Raw genomic sequence first — 13,585 nt, forward strand, 5'->3', positions numbered from 1 at the left:
AAACGCAACACAAACATGTAATGGGATAATGTTGCTGTTGGTATGCCAGGCTGAAAGAAAATTGACAAAAAAAAAAACAGATGCTTTCAATTTCTAACTCGCTTCAGTGTTTCTTCCAAGCAGTGATGTAGTTCAGAATGAAAAGATAGGTAATCTGTAATCTGGCTTTGCTAATCAGCAACAGAAACAATAAGACCACCTAAGATCATTACTACCATTATCTAATGAGAGAACATTTATTTAATTAAGATATCCTCTTGATTAAAGCTTGCACAATGGCTTGGATAATAAATAATAAAACTAGAACCAAGGAGAGAACAGTAAAACAAGAGGTTTGAAATAGTGTAAGCTATTAGGTAATATGTAAAAACAAACAGGGTGAGAAATTACAGACAAAACAATAAAACTGTGACAGCAGGGTGCTGTAAAAGTAATGAGCCCCCTCCCCGGCCTTCACAGACAAAATTAGTTGTTCTGATTCACCCATATTTGGATTTCATTTGTCTGTTTTTCAGTGATAGAATCTCAAAGCTCATGTTTCGAGATAATTTAGAGGAAATTTTAGACACTTTTACCGCATGGCTTCTAGTGAACTATGACGCCTTGCTTGACTTTAACTAAAGGCAGATAAACGCTCCTGAAACACTGTGGAGACACCAAAAAATACAGTCACAAATTGTTTGAAATAAGTCTCTATCAGCCATGTACATCTCATTTTGAGACTAATAACGAACCCCTCAAATCTAAGATGAGCAGAGTGGTGTATGCAGTTCAATGCAGTGAAGAATGGTCTGACCTTTACATTGGAAAAAACCAAACAACCTCTCCACAGATGCACGGCCCAATACAGGCAAGCTACCTGCTTCGGACAAGACTCGGCTGTACACCTACACCTTAAGGACAAAGGACTTTCGTTTGAGGACCAGAATGTTCACATTTCGGATAAAGAAGACAGGTGGTTTGAGAGGGGTGTGAAGGAAGCCATTTATGTTAAGAGAGAAAAAATAAACTTAAACAGACGGGGTGGACTCAGGTTTCAGCTCTCAAAAACACTACAACATAGCGATAGAGTTGATACAGTTCCATAAATCAGCCAAGAAGATACAAATAAGAGAGAACATGTTTATTTTGAATTTCTTCTTATTTCTTTTCTGGAGTCCGCTTCAGTACATCTTTTTGGTATCCATTGTCGCTAACACATTGTACGTAACGGTTATGGTTTTAATCTACGCTCTGGATTACCCATAATCACAAGCCGTATTGTAAAAAATAAAATACTCAAATACATCGTTCTTTTAAGATCTTTATTGCGGTTTGAAACATATTATATGAGTGTATTCTTTTTACCAACCATCTGCTTTGCTATTGGTGTCGTGTTTAAACGGCTCACCATCATGTTTAAATCTGCCATGTGTATAAATAAGGTCCAGTGCCATCAGTCACTTCAGTATTAGGTGGGTTTAAGTTCAATTTTTCGCACCATTACATCTGCAAATAGACGTCTTAGTCTACAATTGTGTAGGGGGCCTATCAGGTGTCAGTGATGGGGCCCTAAGAGGTCGTGGGCCCCTAAGCAAATGCTGTCTCTGCTTACTGATATTTACGCCTTTGCATGCAGGTGATCAAAGCATCGGGCCTGTTTATCCAGACAAACAACAACCCTAACAACACCCCTTACAGAGGAATGGGCTAGATTCGGGTTCATCAACCTAAAGGACTTCCCATTACAAAGGGTTGGACCTGTTTTCGGTTCAACTTGAATGTTTTCTAAACCATAACATCATACTTTTGTTGGGCTACTCTATAAAGCTTGGAGTGCCATGTTACTCCAGACATTTTTAATTGAGTAGGCTTTCTGGAAGGAAGCGAATTGCTTCATACTGTACTTGTTTTTTTGGAATCTGGAAACTAATATTTTTATTCATTCTTTTCAGCAAAAGAGCTCAAACTCTGTCATAAAGGGCAAATATCGTCTGTGAGCACAATCTTTAAGGATTGAGCCATATTTTGTCTTGGATTTAGGTCTGGGCTTTTATTTATAATCATAGCTACTCTGGGTTAAGACTCTAGGCTCTGTGGAAAGAAGGAATAATGACAGCATGATTCTATTGCCAGCCTGTTTCACAATTGCCATGTTTCCAGGTTGCAGAGGTTTCTCACTAAATACCAAATTATGTACGAATCTTCCACTTTGGTATGTCCGGACCAGAACAAACCAAAGTGAAACATCCATACATGTTTTGAGGATTATTTCAGAACATGCTTTGAAGTACTTTACAGCTTAATGCATGACCTCTCTGCTGTTCTTATACTGTCTTCATGCTGCTTCTCACCAACAAACCTCTAATGGAATACAACGGCTGTGTTTATCCTGAGATTAAGGGACCTCTGTGGATAAATAATTGTATTTGATTTTTTTAACAGCTTTTGAGAATAAAGGGGGTTGAATTCAAATATGCCACATAATTTGTATCCATAAAATATGTTAAATAGATGCTTAGGTAAATTTCTCAAAAAAAAATGTTTCTGTGACCTTTAGATTATTAAAAAGTTATAGCTATATTGGGAAATCTGATAACAGTTTAGAGAGATAAACTTCCCTAGAAACCATCACTATCTTTTTTTCCAGCTAATTTTTTTGTTTTGTTTTACATAGCATCAAATTCAAATGACCATATAATTATTTTACTCCCAATTTGGAGAAAAACGGATCATGTTTTACTGGACTTGTCCCCAAAAAGCCCTTTAGCCCTTTGTTCACCCGTGGATGTGGGCGAGAAGTTAAATGTCATGCTGAAGAGCCTCTAAGCTTATCTAAGAAGCATAGGGCTTTCACGAGTCCAATACTCCTGCAAGGAGAATTTTAGGGAGTAATATGGAACAAAAGATTAATTCTAACGGTGGGAAACATACAGAATTTGATAAGTCTTGTTTTGTTTTCTACACTTACATATTGTATTCAAAGGGCATTCAGTTATTAATTGAGCTGCTCTTAAATCTTTACACTCCCCAATCACCTCTTTTGTTTTTGCCAGAAGAAAAAATGAAGAGGACCAACTTATGTTGAAGCATTATCTTCCCTCAGTCCAAATACCGCATATTGTAGCTACCACCTCCTGTTCCCACCACCTCTCCTGTACGTTTTGCTTAAGTTTTACGGATGTCATGCAACAGAAACACAGATGCATGGCCACAAAAGAAGTTAAACCACTGCACGGCTGAAGGTCTCCATTATAAAACCTAAAACATGTAAAGGTACATAATGTATGTCACACTCAATACACATAAATAATAAATATAATCTTATTAAATATTGTGAGGTGACTGCCTATACATCCCGTCATGCAAAGGATTGTTGGCTCCCTATTCTAAAAATTATGATAGATCGGAAGCATTGTGCTTTGTTTTCTCTCCTTCCTTAGTGCTAGCACTATGCTGGTGACTGCTAATGCCCTTCCACTTTGGCTTAGAGTCCTTATAAATTTGGTGAATTTGATTGAAACTGTTGATTTGAAAGGAAGCGGGCCTACAGATCAGAACTCAAATGTTCAAAAAGGTTTTAGGCTACGTTCACACTGCTTTTGCGTTGCCGTTCATATTTCTAAATATATGCGACTTGTATGTGATCTCCTGTGTGAACTGCAGTCATACAACGCAAGTGTCCCGCATGCACAGAAGAGGATGCAATGACGTCACAGGCCAGCGTGCTCTTTTTTCCGGAAGTAAACATGGATGGTAGTGCCGGCGTGCATCTAGTAGTCTTTTCCAACGATAAAAACTCAATCTTTTCAATAACTTTAAACATAAATACTGCTCTCCGCATCATCATCTGCCATGGTTGTTGTTTTTCTTGCCGCATAATAGTGACCTTTGTCGGGTATTAATGACGTTCAGACACAGGTCACATTTAAAAAGATCAGATTCGTATCGGATTCAGGACCACATAGCCAAGTGGCCTGGGTCTAATTGAAAAAAATTGGATCTGTGTTGTTCAGACTGCCATGAAAAGATCAGATCCAGGTCGCATATGGGCAAAAAAATCGGATTTGGGTCACTTTAGGCTGTGGTGTGAACGTATCCTTAGTTTCAGCATCAGGGACCAAACCATAAGGGAAAAGGAGAAAAGGAAGTAAAAATGACACAAAAATGAACAAAATGGCAAAAAAGAAAAAAAGTCAGGATATAAAAGGGGTCAACTAATCTGAAAATACTCAACATTTTATTTAACAAACAAAGCAATTGAGGTAAACTGACCTAATGCAATGACAAATGAGAGCAACTCATATAGCTGTTTGGCCAAATCAAAAAACATACACAGGGGAAAAATGGCTGACAATAAATAGTACAGATTTTAACCAACTAAACCCAAATCCTCCTCATAATTCAATTATATATTGTAGGGCCCGATGAGCCAGGTGCCCAGACTCAACCCTCCTTAGACCATTGCCACGCCTTTGCTCCTCATTAAAGCAACTCGTCCCAACTATGGTAACTCAAACAAAAGAAATAAAATAGAAATTACCTTAAATTATTCGTATGTGTGCACACCATAACAGCAATGCAAGATTAAAGAAAGTTACTAATTTATGCCATATATTAATAATAATAATGAAAGAATTTAAAAATACTATCACAAAATTATTATGTATAATATTAAAACCATAGTATCTTCAATGAGTGATAACCTTCAAGGCACACGGTGTTGCTTTTGGCCACTAGGGGCTCTAGACCTGTACTGAACTACACTAGAACTGTAGCGCCCCTAGTGGCCACAAGAGCTGAAGCACTGTCACAAATGTCAACAAACAGTCCGCATCGTGTGGCACGGAAGACCAGCGGTGGAGACCAGGCGTCTTCGTTAGCTTTTGTTTGTAGCCTGCTAGCTTTCTCTGCCCCTGTTTTGCTTCTAGTAAACCTAGAAAATAATAACAAAGATATTTGAGTGTATACTAGGAGAAAATGCTTCTGATCTAGTGTGCACACCATAACAGCATTGCAAGATTAAAGAAAGTTACTAATTTATGCCAAAGAATATATTTACCTCTGAAATTTCTTGTTGTCAAATGTCAATGTCAAATTTATTTATATAGCACTTTAAAAACAGGTATAAAACTGCACCAAAGTGCTTTACAGGAAAGACAACAACACCAATTAACAAAACAGAATGTGAAACACTGCATCAACTAAAAGCCGAAGAATAAAAATAATTTTTAAGAAGTCCTTTAAATTGATCCCGGCAGTGGGAAGATTTAATTTGAAGAGGTAAATTGTTCCACAGAATTGGAGCAACAACAGAGAAAGCCCGATCTCCTTTCCTCTTAAGTCGAGTAATGTCAGTAAGAACTGTCAGTAATAGTTGATTATTTGAACGTAGACTTCTCGACACAGACTGGAATTTTAAAAGGTCTCTAAGATATGGATGAGCTAATCAATTTAAGACCTTATAAGTTAATAAAAGAATCTTAAATTCTATTCGGTAAAAGACAGGCAGCCAATGTAAAGAGGTCAGTGTAGACCTTATTATGCTCTGTGCTTTAGCAGAATCCCTGGGAAACGTTCTTGGCTTTTCAAGCACGTCCGGAGGGGGCATGTTTGGTGTCATTTTTCTTTTCCGTATCGTATTCTTCTCTTATTTAGAATGGTAATAGGTTTATATCTATAACTTTATTTTTGTGCCACTGACCTGAAAGTGAGACGAATGTCCAGCGTTTAAAGTCACACACTGCCAAATCTTGTCTAAACTCTGAAACTTTGCTCGGTCGCCTACGCACTATTGCTTCAGTCCTTTTTGTTGCATGCTAGACAATGTTTCTGCATACTGGCTGTGGTGTTTGGATGTTAAATGTCTCTCCGCCAACGAACCAAAATGTTCTTTTCTGTCAAATTCAGAATTTTTGGTACATCCCTAATTTAGTACTTTGAAAACATGGTTCTTCTAAAGGCATGATCATTTCATTTTGAGGCTTAATCAGTCTATCCTGAGGAGTAGGAACACATTTCACATCTATTATACCTATTAGCAATATAAGCTGCTCAATCTAAGCTGCTCTATGGTATGAGGCTCTGGCATCATACCATTCATGAACAGCATTATGGCTGGACTTGGCACTTTTCAGGAGATGTCTGATGGCTAATTTCTTCTGAATTCCCCATGATGTCACAGAAAAAGCCATGTGTTTGAAGTGTATCTTAAAAGGGTTACAGACAGCCATGCATTTCAGAGTCACCAATCAACCTTAGCCATGGAGGAAGCTGATTACCTGGAGCAAATCCACACTCCACATAGAAATGCTCCAGCCTCTCAGTATGTCATTATCTGTAATTTGGGAGTCATGCAGTTATTGCCACTGACACTGATGATTGCAGCAGGAAGGAACAGACTGTCAGATCTGCATTATGCAAACCAGCGTGGTGGCAGCGAGCCGTGTGCTTTGCATCCTTTCCAGTAGTTGGAAATGAAGGCAAGTGTGAGGACGCTCTGTGTTTCCCTATGGGTAATCATTGTGCAGGAAATTAGACATGAAATCTTTGAATAATCATGGATCTAAAGTGTAGATGGAGCCGACAGTAGTGAAGCAAATTGCAGCGAGTGATTCCAATTACTGTTTATGGAACGCAGCTGTCTGAACTCCATGTGCTGGTGAGTGCAACTCTGAGGCTTACGTACAAATTTAAAGCTCTGCTTATAACACGGCATAAACTGAGGTCAGTGAAAAACATGTTGCTTTTTCCTCCATAGTTTACAAATTTTCCCTTTGTGTTCTAATACGAAAAAAAAACTAGTGTTTGCTTTCAATCGTGTACAAACCCTGTTATCCGTGTTTATTTACATGCACTGAATCAATCCATCCGTATTACAGCCAGCAGTCATGTACTGGATAAGCTTTCTTCTCAAAACATTTGGATTTAATTATCATGGGGATATGATATCCAAACAATCTGCTTTCTTCCATTAATAACATTATTGCAGCATCGTAGCTATTGCAGCATTGCAGCATTTTTTTATATAGTTTCACGAATTTGGTACTCATGCACTTACTATTATGGGCATTGGGCAAAAACTAATGTAGAGTAATGACTGGATCCACAGCCTGAAGGATTACACCTAAATACACAAATAATACTTCTTTGACTTGTTCAGGAGAAAAGTATCCATTTTTGTTTTTCCTCCTCTGCATGACAGCTTGGTCGAAATTTGGAAAAGGAAACTGGATGGAGCTTATTGTGTCCCTGATAACTATAATCCTGTATATTGAGGAAACATTGGACCAAGGCAGGGTGTTGCTTTGCAGATAAGCACTAGAGATTCAGATGTTCTATTAATAAAGCTTACTGGAGTCATTTGGAGCATACTTGGAGAAGTGTTTCTCTTATTCTCCATAGCTACTTTGAAGTTATGATCATTTCTTTGCTTAACGTACTTGAAGTTGTGGCTTTGTTTGTGCCTACCACTTTTTCACTCCTAGAGACTGACTGTTTTTCTCTGTTCCATTTTGCAAAACACCTTAACCTCATTCCGATTTTATGAAAAGCATATGTTAACATGAACTTCCAAGTTGTTCTACAAATTTAAAATTAGATTGAGTGGAAATCTTTTTGCTTTCATCAGAGTGACTTAAACAACTTGTATATTTAGTATTATGTTCTTCTACAAGTTAAACTTCCACAAAGTCTCTCAAGTTTCCTGCTTACAGGTTTTGTTCTGCAACTTCACTGTATCTAGCTCCATCAATCTCCTCATTATTTTATGGCATGGTACTTAGGGGATGGTGATCAGAATGAAGTGCAGTGTTCGGTTTTTACAACATAGCATTTTGTATGGAGGCCCAAAAGTTTGATTTCAGGCCGTTTGCTCAGGCCAACGATACATTAAAACAGTTTTTTCTGTTTCTGTTGCTGCATCTAAATTACATATGAATAGCAATCTTTGCACAGGAGACACTAATAGAAAAGCTGAAAAAAAAATTTTTTTATTTTTGCACCATTATTTGGCAGTGTCTTCTTTAAAACTCAGTAACATATTCATGCATACAAATACCCGTACTTAACATGTGACTGACTGCATTCGTTATCCATTATCTACGTTCGGTAGGTGTGCAGTTCTGCCCTACACTTTCCATTTTCAGATTGTGGGGTGAACAATATTGTTTTGTTGTTTATAAGTTTGCTTGAACTCTGCATTCTCTTCTTCATAGCTCTCCTGTGTCTGCTGTTTTTTTTTTTTATTAATATTTTCCACTGGTGTCAATCAACAAAGTACAAATACTTTGTTACCTTTACTTTAGTTTAGTAATTATTTTTTAGACAACTTTTTTACTTATACTCTTTAGATTTTTTTCTGCAATTATCTCTCCTTTCTACTCCTTATATCTTAAAAAGGTATACTTTCGCTTGTTTTCATTTAAGCTCATTTTTATCATGGCCTGCTTGTATTTATTAACTTTTTCATGGTTGACTCGGTGCTGCAGCAACTTGTTCTTCCCCACATACCAAAATAAATTTATTTTCAAGATAATGCAAAGATAAATTTAACACTGTTTCCACTAGTTTTAAAACTAAGAAAATTAAGTCTAAGGTAAATATCATCAAGAATTGTAGAAAGATGTTCCTTCAATTGGGTAGTGCAGTGTGGCATCAGATCTTAACATTTTTTACTGAAGTACTTTTACTTTTATACTTTAAGTAGTTTTAAAAATGGTACTATACCCTTTTTACTTAACTGAAAAGCTTGAGTTGAAACTTCTACAAAAGGGTTTTTAAACACTAGGAATTATACTTCTATATGAGTAGAACCTTTTGACACCACTGCTATTTTTGATAAACCCAGTCAAGCTGCATTTATACTGACAAAAATAATTTCACAGGTGCATTCTATTAAATAATAAGCAGCTGGAGGAATTTGGATTCAGATTGCTTGGTGCTTTTTTTATAATTTTTCTTCGACTTTATAAAAACACAATACTTTATAGTTAACTGTCACCTAAAATCCCATTGCAAATGAATGTTGTTTGTCACTTAAAATTTTAAGTGAAATGAATACTGTTGCTAAACTGTTTAAAGGACAGACATTTATATGAGGTGAAGTTGCCTTCAAGTTTGCTTTTAAATTATTTTATTTCCATTTTAAATTATATGCTAAGCCTGTACAACAATCTAAAAATAAGGGTAAATTATTGCCAGAAAATTTCAGAGAGAAAAAAACTGTCAAAGTCCAAACATTTGGTTTGGATACAAATTACATGTCTTTTTATGTTGCACATGGAAAAGTGTTTAAAGGGACACTATGCAACATTTTTCAGTTAATTAATGTGTTCCATAACGTTATGGATGACTAAATGAGTCATTTCAGGTTGAACAAAGGTATTCTCGGCCGCCCTGGTGGTCTGTGGGGGAAATACTGCACTTGCAATTGCAGGAGCACCGACCCGCACCCACAGGCTCAGAAGTCTCGCGAGAGTCAGTCTTGCTTTACGGCGAGAACTGCTACACGCCCCCAGTTAAAAGCATTCTCGTTGCTAGCACAGTGGCAATCTTTGTGCAGTTATGCTACGTTCACGCAGCAAAAGCAGCAAAATCGCGTCTGCTGCTTCCTTTTTGCTGCTTGTACCAGTTAGTTCTGACGCGTGGCTGAAGCAGCTTTGCTGCTCTGGCTGCGCGGTGCAAAAGTGTGTCTGAGGCGCGTTGGGCGGAGCTTCACTATCCTTTCTCTGCCTTGCAGCTATATTTGCTGTGATCAGTGGGAATAAAGTAGTTTTAATATGTGTTTAAGTGAGAAAATCCACCTGAAAACGTAATCAGTGCCGTCAGTTCATTCAGATTATTATCCTGCCTTCCATATTTTTTCTGTCGGAGCCGCTCAGACCCCCACATACCAGCGGGGCGCCGACAGTATGGATCCCTTCATCAGCAGCGGTTCACCGCGGCAGCTGGTAGGTGGTTTTCATCTAAATAATCCAAACTGCATATTCTGCCGGCAGATTTCTGCATTTTAAGTTAATTTAGGCGTCAATAAACTGTTTAAGAGGAGTGATCATCAGCGCTGTGTCTCTCTCCCTGCGTTAAACGCACCCGACGCGCTGCTTCAGCTGCTCAGACGTGCTGCGCCTGGTGCTCAAAACGCGCCGCGGGACCTTTTGCTGCGCCTTGACGCGCGTCAACCATTGACTTTGCATGTAAACTCGCTGCTTCTGTCGCGCCAGCTACGTCCAGTGTGAACGCAGCGTTAGTCATTCGCTGCTAAGCTCAAAACAACCGCGCCTGGCTTGACGGAGAAACCAGGAGAACAGCTGAGCATATTTACGACAGTGCACTTTTACTTTCGCCCTCTGGAGGGAGCCTCACTGGAAAATCAACACCGGTTGCATAGTGTACCTTTAAAGCTCTTCTGTACTTTAATAGGCTATTCCATAAACATGTAAAGTATGCATCAAAGTTCAGCTGTGTCCAATTCGTCTTAGACTGAATTGTACACCATTGTTTTCACATTTCTCTTATCTGATTTCAATAAGATCCAATGTCAGCAACCTTTTTGTTTTTCTATTTTCACTTTTTATGCTTCGTGTTAAAGAGGTGATAAGGTTTTATATCCAGTAAAATCAAATTTCTGTGAAAAACTTCTAGTTAAAAAAAAGCCTGTTTTGTGCCTATTTTTCCAAATCAGTGGGGAAACAGCACCGATGAACGCATTATAGTGTTGAGTTTCACTAGGAGGTGGATCATTCACATAGCACCAGACAAGTCACTTAAAAAGACTTGGATACTGTCAGAATTTAGGGTATAGGCTGAGTGCTATGCTCATATTACAAAGAGTCCCTTTGGTCATTGTCTATGTGGCTTGTTGGTCACCTTAACCTGCTAACTAACCTAACATCAGCATCTTATTTATTGCGGTGCTGACTCTTTCATGGATCTTTAACTCTAACAACGTAGCTTGGTTGTTGAGTAATATTAAGAATCAACATTTGGTTCCTGTTTTGTAAAAGGCCTTTTGGAGTGTTTTGTTATCTCCCACTAAGTGAGCACTTTGGTTTCTTCTATCCTTTCAACTCTCACCCATGCCGGTGTTTCCTCTCAGCTTTTGGAAGGCAGCAGCATGTTTAGTATTCCTAAGATAAGCATAAGATAACTTGTCCGACACGGCATGCAAGCAACATGGCAACGACATACTGTACTTTATGGAGGTTCTTATCAACTGCAGACTGTAATACAAAGGAGATTGTGAGGCCATTGACACATGCAAAACTGACCATTTATCCAGCAAAGTTCAAACAAAAAGGGAGATTTTAAAGAGATAGACAATATAAAACTTACCCATAAAAATATATTTTACCTTTATTCTGTAATGGGGCATTTTTCAATAATTCTTCGAAACTTTTTTAACAGCATGTTAGTACACTAATTGTTTTACTAAATGTTGATCTAATATTGGGTTCAAGCAGAAAAGGCTGTTAAACTAAGCATGACAAAGAAGTACTTTAGTGTAACTTATCCACTTGGTTCATGGTGAGCGTATCATAGTCACTCAATAATAAGCTGGTAAATAACAGTAATAATGGACCTTTGTACCAACTTGGTAATTGTGAGAGGACTTTTTGGTGAAAACTTTTAAAGATTTATATTCTTTACATTTTTTCAAGTTTGGTCACATTCCAGGTTCAAACAGTTTCTCATTTTATGTGTTAAACACAAAGTAGTGGATGAATGTGAATTTGAAGTAAATTCAAGCATACCCCAAGATAAACTCCAATGCAATCAACTACCCTCAAAAAAAATATTTGATCAGTGTAAAGAGTCCACCTGTGTTTAATTTAATCTCAGAACAAATCCAGCTGTTCTGTGAAGGCATCAGAGGTTTCGGGGAACATTAGTGGATAAACAGCATCATTAAGACCGAGGAACACAGAAGACATATCAGGGAAACGATGTGGAGGAGTTAAAAGCGCATTTAAGTTTTAAGCTGATATCTGAAGTCTAAATATCGCACAGAGCATATCTGAAAATGCAAAAAGGGAAAAGAACAACCGCAAACCTATCAACACGAAAACTGTACAGAACAAAAATAGCATCTGCATTAAACTAGATACTTTTCCATTTTTGTGGAAAATTGGATGAGTAAACCTTTCTTAAATACAATATCTACAGGTTATAACAGTACCACCTTCCCTTTAAAACAATTCATGTTCATCTTGAAAATGTCTCTCCCTCTCTCTGAATGTTCTTTTAGGGCTCAGCATGAAACAGTTTTATCAAATTATTATGGGTCTACCTTGATTTGGAGTAAATTGGGTCAAACTGCAATTGAGAGAAGTTGCTAGAGGTTAATCCAACTGTCATGAGCATGATCTGCAGGAAGTCTAAATACGGCTGGATAAACAGTAGACAAAGCCAACTCATGTGCAACTCTCATGTTTTACTAACTTTTTTGATATGTAACTTTCTTTTATTCATTATTTTTTAAACTTTGGTTCATAGCACTTTGAGAAAGAATATCCATATGAAGTGCACTATAAAGTATTAAAATATGTAGTGTATTAATAGCTATTTTATAATTGTTAAAGGGACCAAAATACATAGATATTTACTTCTGGTTATAATGCCAAGATCGACATGAGAAGATTCTTCACCAATGGGAAAATTAAAGTCACGTACGATGGAGCTTATTCATTTGGAGATTCTAGTAATTCAGATATAGAGTTGAGAAATTATGAACATCGGTCAAGCTTTTTACCCTTAGTTATTGTTTATTAAAATAAACAGGATCTGTAGTAGCAGCGGCTAGGGCATCTAAGGTAAGAACCTCTACAGGAGAAAAACACAGGTTAGTGACCATGATAATCTGACAGAGGATGATTATGATTGCGTGAGTCACTAACCTGGTTTTTCAATTCACTCAATGCCCAGAGAACGAGGATGATTCCAGCCAGTCAACTGACAAGACGCAGCGGACGCTGCCAGAGTGTTCCAGATGCTGAAGGCTAGAAGACTGCAGAACTGGCAGGAGATCAGATCCAAGCGGGTGAAGGAAAACATGATAACTCAGAGGGCGAAGTGAAGAGGCAGTTCCAGGTTCAGACCACAGTCAAATCCAACAGGAGACCAAAGACAGGTCAGGCAAACAGATCAGACAGGTGCAGGCAGGCTCAAAATGCCAAATACAGTAAGAGTTCAGGATCAGGCTATAAAATAATGCCAGAAAACTCTCACACCAAAGGCTCAAGAATAATCTGGTGCTGACCAGTGGTAGCAAGCAGCTTAAATAGAGGCAGGAGGAGGCGAATCAGATTAGCAGGAATAACAAACCAGACAGAGTTGGGCAGGTGAATGAAATGAGGAATTAAGCCAGTCATCAGCGCCAAGATCATGACAAATTTAGACTATGGCTATCAGCAAAGTTATTATTCAGCAACCAAACAAATCTGTCTCTATTTGGATGTTACTGAAAGAAGATTAAATCCAGCCTGAGTGATAAATCATTCACTATGTAAAATAAATACAAAAGACCACGTTTTAAAATACAAGGGTTCCCTTTATTAGCTAATAATCACACAGTATTTCTATATCTAATAACTATTCAGATACTAAACAC

At 37.8% G+C, this 13,585-nt stretch overlaps 1 protein-coding gene across 1 annotated transcript in view; it reads left to right on the forward strand.

The window, feature by feature from the left end:
* Positions 1-6,472: 6,472 nt before the first annotated feature.
* The window catches only part of myocd (myocardin), a 165,724-nt gene continuing 158,611 nt past the window's right edge, over positions 6,473-13,585 (forward strand). The window contains exon 1 of the mRNA XM_038304361.1: positions 6,473-6,640. The gene's annotated coding sequence lies outside the window, so the exon portion shown is untranslated. The remainder of the gene's footprint in view (positions 6,641-13,585) is intronic.

The sequence above is a fragment of the Cyprinodon tularosa genome, unplaced genomic scaffold (genome assembly GCF_016077235.1).
Source record: "Cyprinodon tularosa strain WSP-4 unplaced genomic scaffold, ASM1607723v1 ctg531, whole genome shotgun sequence".
In the NCBI taxonomy this organism is placed as follows: domain Eukaryota; kingdom Metazoa; phylum Chordata; class Actinopteri; order Cyprinodontiformes; family Cyprinodontidae; genus Cyprinodon; species Cyprinodon tularosa.